Source organism: Pseudophryne corroboree, chromosome 9 (assembly GCF_028390025.1).
Source record: "Pseudophryne corroboree isolate aPseCor3 chromosome 9, aPseCor3.hap2, whole genome shotgun sequence".
Classification (NCBI taxonomy): Eukaryota; Metazoa; Chordata; class Amphibia; order Anura; family Myobatrachidae; genus Pseudophryne; species Pseudophryne corroboree.
In genome coordinates, this window is record NC_086452.1 from 291,219,785 (window position 1) to 291,237,506 (window position 17,722).

At 43.0% G+C, this 17,722-nt stretch overlaps 1 protein-coding gene across 5 annotated transcripts in view; it reads right to left on the bottom strand.

Moving 5' to 3' along the window:
• SLC25A17 (solute carrier family 25 member 17) overlaps positions 1 to 17,722 on the bottom strand; it is a 502,099-nt gene that overhangs the window by 403,072 nt on the left and 81,305 nt on the right. For all 5 annotated transcript variants that reach the window (XM_063940362.1, XM_063940358.1, XM_063940361.1 and 2 more), the window contains one exon: positions 568 to 618. The gene's annotated coding sequence lies outside the window, so the exon portion shown is untranslated. The remainder of the gene's footprint in view (positions 1 to 567; positions 619 to 17,722) is intronic.

Genomic DNA, 17,722 nt, shown 5'->3' on the forward strand with positions numbered 1-17,722 from the left:
CAGTAGCCTAAGAAGCACAAGCTAGCTGCACGCAGGTAGGTTTGCTTCTCTCCCCTCAGTCCCAAGTAGCAGTGAGTCTGTTGCCAGCAGATCTCACTGAAAATAAAAAACCTAACAAATACTTTCTTTCTAGCAAGCTCAGGAGAGCCCACTAGGAGCACCCAGCTCTGGCCGGGCACAGATTCTAACTGGGGTCTGGAGGAGGGGCATAGAGGGAGGAGCCAGTGCACACCAGATAATACCTAATCTTTCTTTTAGAGTGCCCAGTCTCCTGCGGAGCCCGTCTATCCCCATGGTCCTTACGGAGTTCCCAGCATCCACTAGGACGTCAGAGATAAAATAAAAAAAACAACTTTAATTCCAACCTATAATGTTTAATACAACTTTCCCCTTCCATACAACAAACCCCATACACCTGTCCCATAAATTGAACCCATTATTCTGCACCTTGCATAATATCACAGCAAAAATGACATGTAATTATTGGCACAATTCAGCTAATTGAAAACTTTTAATTGATCATTGGGGGGGTCCGAGGGGTTCTGAACCTAGTACCAACATTTTTACCTTAAAATAATGGGTTGTTTTTTCCCCCCTTCTTTTGCACCTTCCCTGGAGCTGCAAGAAAAAAAAACTGCAGTAAATCCTATAGAAAATTAGAGGCTACATTTCTAGCGGCCTATTGAAATGCAAAAACTGCATGGACAGATAACCAAACAATATCCAAGTGTGCTAATATATAAACTATTGTAAATTCAGTTTAGGATACAATTGTAGAGAAGTTCGTTTCAATGTGGCAATCCAATGGTCGATGTACCAGGGGTCGTTGCTTATAGATAGGTAAATGTATGAAGCAGTGATAAGAGTGGAGAAGTGAGCCAGCTGAGAAATTGCCCATGGCAACCAATCAGCATTGAAGTAACATTTATAATGTTCATACTATAAAAATTATACAGAGCAGCTGATTGGTTGCAATGGGCAACTTCTGCACTGGCTCACTTCTCCACTCTTATTACTGCTTCATACATTTAACTCATAGTCTCCCTAGAATGAACCCTCTCACCAAAAAAAAAAAAAAATCACCCAAGGAAAGAAAAATCATCATAGAAGTTTATTAATACAATATTTTCATACTTTTTAAAATAGTAAAGAGGACATAAAATTTGTCTTTTAACACCAAAAAATCATTCAATGATTTTTTTGGAATATGACCCACCCTCACCTTAGCAAAGGAGCGAGCACTGAGTGGAAGTCACTTATACAGAGACACAGTGAATGAAGATTGGTGAAACCTACGCATTTTGTCTCAATGACTTCTTAAGGGGTATTTACTATTTACATGATTTATTTTAGAATCACATATGTGGGAACGCCCATTCATCAGACAAATCTTGAAAGCACTTGGACAAGACGGCAGAAGATCCCTTGAATAGATTATGTAGACTGAGCTTAAAAAGACAGCATCCAGAAATGCCTTACAATATTGTTAAGCGTTCTTATTAGTGACCAATACACTCACAGAAATAGTAGGTTTACACAAATTGCTTTACACAAGCTCAAATGAGTGCATGTGTTTGGGTCACAAGTCAAGACAGGATAGATAGATAGATAGATAGATAGATAGATAGATAGATAGATAGATAGATAGATAGAACTCAGCCGGCACTCAATATATGGTAGCCGCATGCCCCGGTGCCATAATCCAGAAAAAAACATGAATCCAAATCCAACAGTGGACAGTAAAGGCACTCCAGAGGCTCAGTAGTAGTAGAAAAAGATATATTAATGTGACTGCCCACTGTTGGATTTATATATATATATATATATATATATATATATATATATATATATATATATATATATAATCATAAGAATTTACTCACCGGTAATTCTATTTCTCGTAGTCCGTAGTGGATGCTGAGAACTCCGTAAGGACCATGGGAATAGAAGGGCTCCGCAGGAGACTGGGCACTCTAAAAGAAAGATTAGGTACTATCTGGTGTGCACTGGCTCCTCCCTCTATGCCGCTCCTCCAGACCTCAGTTAAGGAAACTGTGCCCGGAAGAGCTGACACAACAAGGAAAGGATTTGGAATCCAGGGTAAGACTCATACCAGCCACACCAATCACACCGTACAACTTGTGATAACCATACCCAGTTAACAGTATGAACAACAACTGAGCCTCAGTAACAGATGGCTCATAACAATAACCCTTTAGTTAAGCAATAACTATATACATGTATTGCAGAGAGTCCGCACTTGGGACGGGCGCCCAGCATCCACTACGGACTACGAGAAATAGAATTACCGGTGAGTAAATTCTTATTTTCTCCGACGTCCTAGTGGATGCTGGGAACTCCGTAAGGACCATGGGGATTATACCAAAGCTCCCAAACGGGCGGGAGAGTGCGGATGACTCTGCAGCCCCGCATGAGCACACTCAAGGTCCTCCTCAGCCAGGGTATCAAATTTGTAGAACTTAGCAAACTTGTTTGACCCCGACCAAGTAGCAGCTCGGCAAAGCTGTAAAGCCGAGACCCCTCGGGCAGCCGCCCAAGAAGAGCCCACCTTTCTTGTGGAATGGGCTTTCACCATTTTGGATGCGGCAATCCAGCCGCAGAGTGAACCAGCTGAATCGTGCTATAGATCCAGTGAACAATAGTCTGCTTCGAAGCAGGAGCGCCAACCTTGTTGGCTGCATACAGAATAAACAGCGAGTCAGACTTTCTGACTCCCGCCTTTCTGGAAACATAAATTTTCAAAGCCCGGACTACGTCCAGCAACTTGGAATCCTCCAAGTCCCTAGTAGCCGCAGGCACCACAATAGGTTGGTTCAAATGAAACGATTATACCACCCTAGGAAGAAATTGGGTACGAGTCCTCAATTCTGCCCTGTCCATATGGAAGATCAGATAAGGGTTTTTACATGACAAAACCGCCAATACTGACACACGCCTAGCCGAAGCCAAGGCCAATAGCATGACCACTTTCCACGTGAGATATTTTAGCTCCATGGTCTTAAGTGGCTCAAACCAGTGGGATTTCAGGAAATCCAACACAACGTTAAGATCCCAAGGTGCCACCGGTGGCACAAAAGGAAGCTGAATATGCAGCACCCCCGGAACAACGTCTGAACTTCAGGCAGTGAAGCCAGTTCATCTTTAGAGAAAATGTATAGGGCCGAAATCTTGACCTTTATGGATCCTAATTTTAGGCCCATAGTCACTCCTGACTGTAGGAAGTGCAGGAATCGACCCCGCTGGAATTCCTCTGTAGGGCCTTCCGGGCCTCACACCAAGCAACCTATTTTCGCCATATACAGTGAAAAAGTCTTGCTGTCACGTCTTTCCTAGCCTTTATCAGCGTAGGAATAACTGTATCCGGAATGCCCTTTTTCGCTAGGATCCGGCGTTCAACCGCCATGCCGCCAAATGCAGCCGCGGTAAATTTTGGAACAGACAGGGCCCCTGTTGCAACATGTCCTGTCTGAGAGGCAGAAGCCCTGAGTCCTCTGAGAGCATTTCCTGCAGCTCCGGGTACCGAGTCCTTCTTGGCCAATTCGGAGCAAAGAATATTGTTTTCACTCCTCCTTTTATTACAATTCTCAGCCCTTGGGTATGAAAGGAAGAGGAGGGAATACAGAGACCGACTGGAACACCCATGGTGTTACTAGTGCGACCACAGCTATCACCTGAGGGTCCCTTGACCCGGTGTAAAACCTTTTTTAGCTTTTTATTGAGGTGGGACGCCATCTAGTCCACCTTAGGCAGTTCCCATCAATTTGCAAACTGCGTGAAGACTTCCTGATGAAGTCCCCACTTTCCCGGGTGGAGGTCGTGCCTGCTGAGGAAGTCTGCTTCCCAGATGTCCACTCCCGGAACGAACACTGCTGACAGTGCGCTTACTGGATTCTCCGCCCAGCGAAGAATTCTGGTGGCTTCTACCCTCGCCACCCTGCTCCTTGTGCCGCCTTGGCGGTTTACATGAACCCCTGCGGTCTGACTGGATCAGAACCGGTTGGTCACGAAGCAGGATCTCCGCTTGACTTAGGGCGTTGTATATGGCCCTTAGTTCCAGGATATTGATGTGAAGGCAAGTCAGTTGACTTGACCACAGACCTTGGAAATTTCTTTCCTGTGTGACTGCCCCCCACCCTCGGAGGCTTGCATCCGTGGTCACCAGGATCCAGTCCTGAATGCCGAATCTGCGGCCCTCGAGAAGGTGAGCACTCTGCAGCCACCACAGGAGAGACACCCTGGCCCTGGGGGATAGGGTGATTAACCGATGCATCTGAAGAGGTGATCCGGACCACTTGTCCAGTAAGTCCCATTGGAAGGTCCTCGCATTGGAACCTGCCTAAGGGGATGGCCTCGTATGATGCCACCATCCTTCCCAGGACTCGAGTGCACTGACACCTGTTTTGGTTTTAATAGATTCCTGACCAGTGTCATGAGCTCCTGAGCTCTCTCTATCGGGAGATAACCCTTTTCTGGTCTGTGTCTAGGATCGTGCCTAGGAGAGGCAGATGAGCTGTAGGAACCAACTGCGACTTTGGAATATATAGAATCCAGCCGTGTTGCCGTTACACTTCCAGAGAAAGTGATACGCTGTTCAGCAACTGCTCTCTTGATCTCGCTTTTATGAGGAGATCGTCCAAGTACGTGATAATAGTGACACCTTGCTTCCGCAGGAGCACAATCATATCCGCCATTACCATGGTGAATATTCTCGGGGCCGTGGAGAGACCAAACGGCAACATCTGAAATTGGTAATGACAATCCCGTACCGCAATTCTGAGGTACGCCTAATGAGGTGGATAAATGGGGACCTGAAGGTATGCATCCCTTATGTCCCGATTCACAATAAAGTCTCCCCCTTTTTAGGCTTGCACTGACCGCTCTTAGCGATTCCATCTTGAACTTGAACCTTCTCAGGTATATGTTCAGGGATTTTTAATTCAATATGGGTCTGACCGAACCGTCTGGTTTCGGGATTACAACATGGTCTAATAATAACACCCTCTTGTTGAAGGAGGGGACCCTTGACCACCACCTGTTAAAGATACAATTTGTGAATTGCAGTTAACACTGGCTCCCTCTCTTGGGGGGAAGCCCGCAGGGCCGTCGGTGAGGGGGCATCTTCTCACAGTCCAGCTTGTATCCCTGAGACACAATATCTATTGCCCAGGGATCGAACAGGGAGTGAACCCACTTGTGGCTGAACTTACGAAGGCGTGTCCCCACCGGGCCTAGCTCCGCCTGTGGAGCCCCAGCGACATTGGTGGATTTTTGTAGGGGCCGGGGAGGACTTCTGTTCCTGGGAACTAGCTGCCCGGCTCTGGCAAGAAAGGACGCCCCTCAGACTTTCTTGTTTCTTTATACGAAAGGCTGCATTTAATAATGTTGTGCTTTCTTAGGCTGTGCAGGAATATAAGGCAAACTAGCAGAATTACCAGCTATAGCTATGGAGACCAGGCCCGAGAACCCTTCTCCACACAATCCTCAGCCTTCCATATGCCTCTTAAGTCGGCATCATCTGTCCAATGCATATTCTACAGGACACGTCAAGCAGAGATCGACATAGCTTTGACTCTAGGACCCAGTATACTCAAGTCTCTTTGGGCATGCTTTATAACTATATATCTATCACTTAAGACAGCATCTTTAATATATTTATATCTAGGGTCTCATCTCTGCTGATAAGGTACCTGTCCACGCTGCCACAGCGCTATAAACCCATGCCGACACAATCGCCGGTCTGGGTAGTATACTAGAATGTGCACGCTATCTGCAGGATCCCTGAGAATAGCAAGTGCTACCGTCTGTGCAAACAGGACACCCCAGGGGAAGATTCTCAACATATCCTGGCCCTAGTGGGGAAAGGATACAGCCTGAGAATTCTCTTGTGGGAAGCTGCCGTCTCTTGTCTGGAGATTCCCGCTCTTTTTCTTCATGAGAGGAGGGAAATTTACCTCAGCATTCTTCCCCTTAAACATGTGTACTCTCGTGTCAGGGACAGAAGAGTCATCAGTGATATGCAAATCATCTTTTATTTCAATAATCATATATTGAATACCTTCTAGCCATCTTGGCTGTAACTTTGCATTATCGTAGTCGACAGTGGAGTTAAGTTAAACTCCATGTCGATACCAGTGTTTGTTATTATGGATAGTGAGCATTGAGAGACTCTGAAAGTCTCTGTGACATAGGGACAGACCTAGGTAGATTTCCTGTCTGTTTCCTAACCTTTTGTGCAATAAATTCACCTTAGCACTTACACATATCCAAACAGGTGTCGGCGTTGTCGATGGAGACACCCTCTCACACACATATCCGCTCTATCACCTCCTTAGAGGAGCCTTTTACCTCAGACATGTCGACACACGCATACCGACACACCACACACACAGGGGATGCTCTATTTGAGGACAGTTCCCCCACAAGGCCCTTTGGAGAGACAGAGAGAGAGTATGCCAGCACACACCCCAGCGCTATATAACCCAGGGATTACACTACAACTCAGTGTTTACCCAGTAGCTGCTGTATATACAAATTTTGCGCCTAAATTTATGTGCCCCCCCTCTCTTTTCACCCTTTGTGTACCAGGATACTGCCGGGGAGAGCCTGGGGAGCTTCCTTCCAGCGGAGCTGCGAAGAGAAAATAGCGCTGGTGTGCTGAGGAAGAAGGCTCAGCCCCCTCAGCGGCGGGCTTCTGTCTTGTTTCTGACTAAAAATGGCGGGGGTTTTACACATATACAGTCACAGACTGTATTATGTGTATTTATTGCCAAAAGGTATTCTTATTGCTGCCCAGGGCGCCCCCCCCCAGCGCCCTGCACCCTACAGTGACCGGAGTGTGTGGTGTGCAGTGGGAGCAATGGCGCACAGCTGCAGTGCTGTGCGCTACCTTAATGAAGACCGGAGTCTTCTGCCGCTGCAAGGGGACGGCGGCGCGGCTCCGGGAACGGACGATCGAGGTCAGGCCCTGTGTTCAAACCCTCTGGAGCTAATGGTGTCCAGTAGCCTAAGAAGCACAAGCTAGCTGCACGCAGGTAGGTTTGCTTCTCTCCCCTCAGTCTCACGTAGCAGTGAGTCTGTTGCCAGCAGATCTCACTAAAAATAAAAAACCTAACAAATACTTTCTTTCTAGCAAGCTCCGGAGAGCCCACTAGGTGCATCCAGCTCTGGCCGGGCCCAGATTCTAACTGAGGTCTGGAGGAGGGGCATAGAGGGAGGAGCCAGTGCACACCAGATAGTACCTAATCTTTCTTTTAGAGTGCCCAGTCTCCTGCGGAGCCCGTCTATTCCCGTGGTCCTTACGGAGTTCCCAGCATCCACTAGGACGTCAGAGAAATATATATATAGTCAAAGTCGAAAAATATTTCAGTACACACATCACGTACAAAATACACACAGATGGCCTCCCTGCGTTCACTTGTTCTGTCGTGCGTGCGCATATCCGCAACTTGCGTATGGTCGGTCCAGCGTATTAGCGTGTGGTATGAGTATTTACGGTAGAGTTTGTGAACGCACGGAAGGCTATCAAAACACATTACATATTTAATCCAAATAGTGCACAATGTACACATAGCCTCCCTGCACCACATCAGAAAGTAACAACAGTTTAAATGGTTTCAGAACAAAGGGATTCACCTTTACAGAATAGGAGGGGCCAGAACAAGGTTATAAGGTGGTGTTTGGTATCCAGCTGAAGGGTATTTTAAGGGTAACATTCCGGTGTTGGTTTGAGAAAGATCGCATGTTCCTGCGGATAGTTATGTGCAGGAGCAGAATATAGACATAAACTGTATTTACTGTACATTATGTATGCGGCGGGAATCCAGAGGAGACCACCCACAAGAGCAGTTGGGAAAGACATCGCCTACCTATTCAAACCGACCTATGACCTCTCCTGTACTGTAGATGTGCATTCCTGTGTCCAATGGACAAAGAGATTACAGTATCTATTGTATTGCTTTTTGGAAGAATTGTATAAAGAGAGCTGCTGCAGGCCTGGTCAGACACAAGACTCACAAAGTTATCTATCAGATGACCGAGGACCGGCCGGGTTGCGCAAGCTTGTCCACTCACGTATGTACCACTGAATGTAGCCATTTACTCTGTTATACAGGTTGAGTATCCCATATCCAAATATTCCGAAATACGGAATATTCCGAAATACGGACTTTTTTGAGTGAGAGTGACATAGTGAAATCTTTGTTTTCTGTGGCTCAATGTACTCAAACTTTGTTTAAAACACAAAGTTATTACAAATATTGTATTAAATGACCTTCAGGCTGTGTGTATAAGGTGTATATGAAACATAAATGAATTGTGTGAATGTACACATACTTTGTTTAATGCACAAAGTTATTAAAAATATAGGATAAAATGACCTTCAGGCTGTGTGTATAAGGTGTATATGAGACATAAATGCATTCTGTGCTTAGACTTGGGTCCCATCACCTTGATATCTCATTATGGTATGCAATTATTCCAAAATACGGAAAAATCCGATATCCAAAATACCTCTGGTCCCAAGCATTTTGGATAAGGGATACTCAACCTGTATTGTATTGTATTGTATTATTTGTATTGTAACCCCCTTTCAGCAATAATCCACTGTGGTGTCGGAACCCAGCGGTAAAATCACAATTGGTGTCGTGTCTTCATTGCCCTGCTAAGGTTTGATAGTGTATGAGCTTCCTTTAAATGGCAAATATATATTGATTCAAGCTTTTTCACATTTAACAAAGATATTTACTGTTAATCACAAAATGAGTTGATATGTCCTTAAGAAAAATGTGCAGAGCTGGTCAGAATATTGTATTTGCTGAATAATCTTGTTTTAAGGCATGACTTGTACAAGACAAATGCAACATTAAATGTATTGGAAATGTATCCAAGACGGACAAAGCAACACCAGATATATCCAAGGCTAATTGAGAAGAATAAAGAAAGAAATCTTTTGAGTTTATGTCCGAAAGACTGATAAACGAAATAATAACCATTTTCAAGGCTGTCCTAGTTGCCACTTCTAACATTGTATGACAATCGATGTATTCAAGACATACATGGTGTATTCTGATTGGCTAAAATGTATTGGCAAGCATAAACCCTTTGTGTTCAAGCTATAAATAATAAAGCAATGACGGCCCTCAAGCGGGTCACTTATGATTTGCTTCGATTACGCATAAATTTGTGTCATCTTATCATTCATTGACCTCCAACCGGTTGCTAAAGGAGAACAGCATTCTGACTGATGACTGAAGAGAGTTCATAATCCGACCTGAATAGATTTATTACCCTATCATTTTGGGGATCTCGTCCGGGATATTCCAGCATCTCCTCCACTGGCAATAAATCCTCTGATCTTTCAGGAACCGCTGATAACAAAAAAAACCGGTAAGTGAGATTTATTGTGTAGATTTCTACCTGCTCACTTGAACTCAGCGCTTCCTGTGTAAATCAAGGGGAAGTCCAGTCGAGAAGGTCAGAGAATATCTTAAAGAGCCCAGCGTCAGTCAGAAGAAATTTTTTTTTAAGGTACCATACATGTATGTTATATTGTTGAAGTATGTTATATAGTTGAATTATGTTATATTGTTGAATTGTGGGTAAATAATTTCAGATAATTTGTCACAAGTGCACAGGGGGAATTAATCAAGTATGCAGAAAACTTTTAAATTGTACTGATGTGTGTTTGTTGAGAAAATAGAGCCGTTTTATAAAAGTGGCGCATGGCCAAGATATGTTCTAATGCTGATAACCAGTTTGAATTGATAAATAACCAAAGAGGTATATGCAAATCTTGTACCTGTGTTGTTGTGTTAAGAAAATACGAAGGGTCTGTAGCACCAAGATTGCTGGCAATTACAAGCACTGAAGTCTCATTTGGTTATGTGGAAAATGATGATGAATTTTATTGTACAAAAGGGTGTCATTTTAAAAAGAGAATTGTTGGAACATTACATTAAGAATGATTGATTTAACATCATAACCTATTGGCCTAGGAACCACATAATTCCAGGTCTAAGACCCATGTGCCGTGCAGTCTCAAACAGCTGCCGTGCACGCAGATAACAGATATAGGATTTACTGTCATCTTTGTTTTTGTATCCTTGCACTGTTATATGTACTCTGTCAATATGCTTTTGAAAAGGTGGGGGGGAGTCGGGTTGTCTGCTGAATAATGAAACTAGATTCTCCTACACACACTGATAGGTATTTCTCACATCCAAGCATTCCCGGTGTTAGCTGTTACTTTCTGAAGAGAAACAAGCATTAAACTACAACAGGGATACTGATACAAGCAGGAGTCCATATAGGCAGGGGGATAGACCCTTGGAGTAACTTAAGACGCATCTCAGTGATCCAGAAGAAATAATCTATTATGCAGGTCTCACTTGGGGAGCAGTCTCCACCAACACAGGCAACACTACAACCCCAGTCATTTGTCCACAGACGGATTGAAGAAGCTCTTTTAGAGATTCTTTAACAGGAGATTTTAATTCCCTAATAAGGAGTTATTAAAATACCACATCAGGATGGGTTCAAACCCGTGGATATTGTTAATAACAGGTAGGGTAATGAATCTCTGAAAGGAATTTCAAAGGAGCAGGCTTCCCGTCAGGGGGGGACACTTGACCTAGATAGAGATTCTTTAAAAGGAGATTTTAAGTCCCTCAAAAGGAGTTATTAAAATACCACATCAGGAGGGGTTCCGCGCACGTTCACCCAGGCATGGGAGCGCGGTCTGTAAAGATGTCAGGGCCCGACAAACCCGTGGATATTGTTAATAACAGGGAGGGTAATAAATTTCTGAAAGGAATCATAATAGTAGAGATCAAGCATCCATCTGGATCACTGAAGCACAAGCAAGATGAAAGAAAGTGTTATTTCTGCAAGAAAAAAAGGACATTTCAAGAAGAATTGCAGAAAATACAAGAAATGGTGTGAAAACCAGCAAGAAAAACCTAAAGCATAACTGAGACCTAGTCCAGCAACAGCACCTCCACACTATACCCCACCCCTATAACCAGACATGCATGCACACCAAGGTACCCCTAGTATGAACAGAATGCAATTACCTACAAGCTCACTAAAAGTGAAATTAAAAAGATACGAGCAAGGTTAAAAGAGTGACGAATAATCAGCCCTATCTTAGAAGGATCTGTGGTTGAAAATCCGAATGATTTACCTGAGCTATGTGTACAGAGTATGCCCCAGTGTCCTGATACTTCATCACAAGAAACCCCAACAAGGTTAAAGCAAAGAAATGTTCTACCTAATGCTTCCCTCATGTTTAAACGAGTGGTAGACACCTGCAATCAAGCTGAGTCCAGTAAACAATTGTCCACAATCAGGGACTATAGGCAGCAGGGTGCAATTCAGGCAGAGAGGAGAAACAAGGGATCAAGACACAGCCTCTACAGCTTTTAATGCCCAGGTGCATAATGTACAGAATAAACTGACATATTTTCCAGAAAGATTGTGTCCAGTATGTCAGTTTTGCGTTCCAGAAGGATATGAACATTGCCCAAATTGTGGAAACTGGATTTCACACCATGAACCACCATGCCAAGATATCTATGCGACTAGAAATACGGAAAGACGGTCATCATTGCCTGTTTCTCTGTATCCAGCACAAGTACAGAAAATACGCAACCCAGATAATGCAGCCAGGACGGACGAACGAACTATACATCGTACAGAGCCAACACCACAAACCATGGTATGGCAATGACCTCGCAAATATAGTTGCAGAGTCCCCAGATCCTAGATAAAACCCAATAGCAGTTTATGCCTATATGGAAAGAATTCAAACCATATGGACACCGGCATGGGTCGACTACCACCAGTTGTGTGAGGCTATACTAGGACCAGCAACTGCCCAAACAGTAAGCACCATGTTAAAAGCAGATGCAGTCGATGATTGCCCAGCCATAACGGACGTTCCGACAGAGAAAAATAGAACAACGTTTGAAAGTGGAAAGATGTACATGACAAGACTTAAGAGATGGTGTCATGCACAGACACTCAGGGCACCAGCAGCCCCAGATTTGAAACAGGAAAAGACTGAGTCCATCAGAACTTACTATGATAAAGTCACTATACGACACACAAGATGATAGAATATGAAGGTGTGCAACTCCTGTGTCGACAACAGTGTACTCAGTCACCACTGGCAGTTCGATAAAAGGGACTTTTACCCACAGGAGACCCAAGGGTTTCAAGAGCTGTTTTTATGCACAACCAGATTCCTCTACGTTTAAGTACAGATCAAGCCATTGCAACGACTGGATTGGGAGGTTAAGCCCTACCCCTGCAAGAAAGCAAAGATGTAACCTGAAATACAAGCTGCTATACAAGACTATCTCTCACTGGAAAAGTAAGACAAAGAGGAACAACAACTCCCAGCATAAACATCATTACGTTAAACACCAGCCTGGGTGGACTTGGACTAAGAAAATGACATGCCAGCAGCAGTGAGAAAGAATATGCAAGTTAAGAAGGACAAAGAAAGACATCTGACAAGTGGTCAGTACTACCTGGCAAGATTGCAGAGATAATGCCATGATTTAAAGCAACAGAAGCTCCGGGATTTAAAGCAAATAATAAGGAACAAGACAGAAAAAAGTTCCAGAAAACAAATGAATGATGCTTCTTCTGCCAATATGAAGTACAAGCTTCTTCAGGTACTCCCCAGTGAACAGAATGTCTCCAGAAGAAACAGCAGAAGGTATGATTACAGTCACCTTGCCCACTGGAGAAATACGTTTGTGCCTAATGAATACTGGAGCCAGCACACGCAGAAGACAGCAGAGGGAGATACCACAAGAACTGATGATATCAGAAATTCTTAAAGGGACAGGAGATGAGAGAAATGCAGTCACCAATACCAATTCTTGACCTTGGAGTACATGTCCAGTGACTTTGCTGAAGCACAATGTACTAAAGCTTATCTAAGGAGAATACAGTACACACCAGCAGAAGTTTAACTTTCCAGCAACTTATCAAAGGAAAGAACAAAAAAGCCATTTAGAAGCAAGTTAAAACAGAAGTTCAGTATTGGCTCATTCCCGCAGTACCAGTTGTAGAAGAAAGGAAGCAATACTACTGGACCAGAATAGCCCTGTGGAGGGGCTATATCACCAAGTGATATATCCACAAAACACACAGCTAAATACAGGATGTGAATGAACTGCTGATTGCCACCACTACTAAAAGAAGCACCAAGAAGGGGCAGTGTCCTTAGTGAAGTTTCTGGAAGAACAAGACTGCAGAGCCTCAGAAGGAGAAATTGCAGCTAGTCAAGCAAGAGTAAATCTTCCTAGGACACTCAAGGTACCAGACATCTAACAAAAGTGAAAAGGAAAAGATTCAGACTGCAAGCTAAGATGCCAACTAGTGTCAAGCAAGTCAGATGATCATTCCTGGGCCTAGTAGGACACTACAGAACACGGATACCTCTAGCACCAGTCTACATGCAAGCATTGTATGACAACACTGAAAGGGAGGAGGGTCCGCATCCTACATACAGCAACAGATGAATTAAGCTATTGAATAGTTGGAAACAGCAGTTGCCTCATCTCAAGCCCTAGAACTACCTGACTATTAAAGAAGGAGGCCATACATAGAAGTCCTTATGCAAAATCATGGACTGAGGTGAAGACCAGTGGCCTACAACTTAAGCAAACTTGACAGCGGTAATCAAAGAGCACCTACCGGCATCAGAGCAGTGATAGCAGCAACAGCCCTAGAAGAGTATAAGAGCACAGACACAGTGATGAATCAGAAGTCCTAGAAGAGGACAAGAGCACAGGCATAGTGCTGAATCATGAACTTATCATCCAGGGTCCACATGCAGGTACAGAGAAGCTTCAACAAGCAAGAACCAAACACCTGTCAGTGGCAAGGCTGACCATGTATGAAGTAGCACTGCCAAAATGCGACAAGTAACCATCAGAAGATGTATTATCCTCAACGCAGCAACCCTTTTCCAACATTAATCAATAAAGGTGTTGAATCTCAAGATTCAAAAGGAGGGACAATTACCCCAAGGCAGGAGCCACTAGTCTATCAGATTTCTCAGAGGCAATGGCATTAATCCTGCAGAAATGGAGACCACACTTTACAGACACCCAGTTAGTTCAATATGTCGATGATATGCTTATTGCTGCACAGACAGAAGAAAAGTGCAAAAAGGAAACAGTATCACTACTCATCTTTTTGGCAGAAGAAGATTGCAGAGTGTCAAAAGACAAGCTTCAGCTAGTACAGAAAAAAGTTGTCTTCTTAGGACACTGCATATCTCAAGGAACAAGGCATCTTACTGATGAAAGAACAAAGGCAATAACTCAAGCAAAAACCCCAAGAACATTAAATGAAATCAGAGCTTTTCTGGGCCTTATTGGTTATTGCAGAGAATGGATTCCCTCGGCCTCATTACTGATGCAGTCCCTATATGAATTAATAAAAAAGGAGGCGTCAGCAGAAAACAGGGACACCATTGAAGAAGCAGTAAGACAACTAAAGCAAGCCATAATCACAGCCCCAGGATTGGGATTGCCTGATTACAAAAAAGCCTTTTAACCTATTCTGCCATGAAAACAGAGGGCATTCTTTAGGGGTGCTCACCCAGAAATACGGACCAAAACAAAGACCAGTGGCATACTATTCAGCCCAGCTGGATCCGATTATCTGAGGAGCACCATCCTGTGTCCGAGCAGTGGCAGCAGCAGCAATAATGAAGGAAAAGGTGACAGACATCATTGTGTTTGATCATCCACTGTGTTTACAAGTACCGCATGCTGTAACAGAAAAGCATCTTTCTGCAGCCAGACTTACCAAATATGAAGTGATTGCCTAGCCCTCATGGAATTAGAGACTTTACCTCTCCCTAATGTCCAAGATACACCATTGGACAATCCAGACATGAACCTGTTCGTCGATATTATGATAATGGATCCCCAAAGACAGGATATGCAGTAACAACTGAAACTGAAGTCATAGACTCTGGAGCATTGCTACCAAGCATGTCAGCACAAGAAGCAGAACTCATAGCAATGACCAAAGCCTGCATACATGCTGAAAACATGACAGCTAACATCTAGTCCCAAGATTACGCTGTTATATGGAAAAGTAGGGACTTCAAAAGTGCAAACGGAAAACTCATCAAACATGCCAGTTTGATTATGGAACTCTTGGAATAATCAAGGTACAAGCACATACTAAGAGCCAAACCATGGAAGCTAAAGGAAATGCATTTGCAGATGCAGAAGCCAAGAGAATTGCCTTACAATCAAAAGAACTTGAGCAAGTCTTCGTAGCTCAAGATGTGAAGCAAATGCCTAGTGAACAGAAGCTGATCAAAATTCAACAACAAGCATCACAAGGAGAAAAAGAAGAATGGACACGACTGGGGGCAGAAGAAGATGAACATGGACTTTGGAAGTCAAGAGAATTGAAGTACTGTCTACCAGCAGCTCTATTTCCACCTATGTTACAAGTAGCTCATGGACAAGTACACCATTCAAAGGAAGCCACGGTGAATAGAGTACAAGAGCATTGAATAGCTCCAGGCTTCAATAAAGCTGCAACAAACTTTGTAGCAGGATGCTGGATCTGTGAAATCAGCAATCCAGGAAAAAGAACCAAGACACCTCTAGGAACTATACCCAAAGCCTCTTACCCATTTGAAAGACTACAAATTGACTATATACAGTGGCGACGAAGCGGTCCATATGAATATGTACTAGTAGCAACGGACATGTTTAGTCACTGGGCCGAAGCCTGGCCAGTAAGCAAAGCCACAGCAAAAACCACTGCAAAGAAACTGATAGCAGAAGTAGTATGTAGATTTGGGATACCTGAGGTTATAGAATCAGATAGAGGTAAACATTTCACAAGAGAAGTCATGCAGCATATAATGAAAGATTTGGGGGTACAGCAGGCCTTCCATGTGCCTTACCAGCCCCAGGCGAGTGGGAGGGGGGACATCTGAACTTTGACCTTAAGCTAAAACTACAGAAAATGACAGAAACCAAAAGAACTTGTCCAGAATGCCTACCTATAGTCTTGTTTAATATTAGGACCACACCCATGAAACCTAGTAAACTGACTCCATATGAAATAGTGTTTGGGTCAGCTCTAAGAACAGGTTGTTATTATCCACAACAATTACAACATAATCATGATGATTTTTACAGGTTATGTACAGGAGGTCTGTAAAACATTGACTAACCTCCATTGCCGAGTGTTTTCTTCCATTCCAGACCCAGAAGGATCAGCTACGCATAAGCTAAATCCAGGAGATTGGGTCTATTTAAAGAGACATGTGAGAAAGACCTTTAAACCAAGATATGATGGTCCATATCAAGTGCTGCTAACCATGTCTACCTTAAATTAAGGTGAAAGGTCGTGATATTTGATTACGTGCATCCCACTTGAAGAAGTTGACAGTGACTCTCCAGCCAGAAGAATTAAGTTGCTTATCCTTTGATTATTGTTAGGGGTAATCCCCAAGGTTTGGACTATAAGTCCAGGGGACTGGTTTACTGAAAGAAAATAGTTCAGGCCTAGATAGTGTAGGTAGATATTAGGGAGAAAAAGTGGAATCAAAAAGAGGGGAAATGATAGTGTATGAGCTTCCTTTAAATGGCAAATATATATTGATTCAAGCTTTTTCACATTTAACAAAGATATTTACTGTTAATCACAAAATGAGTTGATATGTCCTTAAGAAAAATGTGCAGAGCTGGTCAGAATATTGTATTTGCTGAATAATCTTGTTTTAAGGCATGACTTGTACAAGACAAATGCAACATTAAATGTATTGGAAATGTATCCAAGACGGACAAAGCAACACCAGATATATCCAAGGCTAATTGAGAAGAATAAAGAAAGAAATCTTTTGAGTTTATGTCCGAAAGACTGATAAACGAAATAATAACCATTTTCAAGGCTGTCCTAGTTGCCACTTCTAACATTGTATGACAATCGATGTATTCAAGACATACATGGTGTATTCTGATTGGCTAAAATGTATTGGCAAGCATAAACCCTTTGTGTTCAAGCTATAAATAATAAAGCAATGACGGCCCTCAAGCGGGTCACTTATGATTTGCTTCGATTACGCATAAATTTGTGTCATCTTATCATTCATTGACCTCCAACCGGTTGCTAAAGGAGAACAGCATTCTGACTGATGACTGAAGAGAGTTCATAATCCGACCTGAATAGATTTATTACCCTATCAGGTTTAAAGTGTATTATCATTGCATTGCTGTAAAAGGTTTAAAGTGTATCTCTGGGTGTGTACGCTAATAGCGTACAAAGTACGTAGAGTGTGTATTAAGTACAGCGGCCGCAGCGGCTCCATGGTAAAGTGTATTTAAGGTGTGTTTTAAGGTATAGCTTTCATTCCTAAGGATAAATCAATATATATATATATATATATATATATATATATATATATATATATATATATATATATATATATATACATACATACATACATACATACATACATACACACACACACACACCCGTAGCCAACCATGAAAGAATAAAACAATAACATTTTAGTTGCAGTCCAGTCAGCAGCAGGGTTGGTACGGAATCCCAGTAGTTGGGTGGGTCAGAGAGCAATGATCAACTGTTCACTAAATTATTACGTTTACAAAAAAAAAAAAAACACACAACGACTTTTTTATGCACT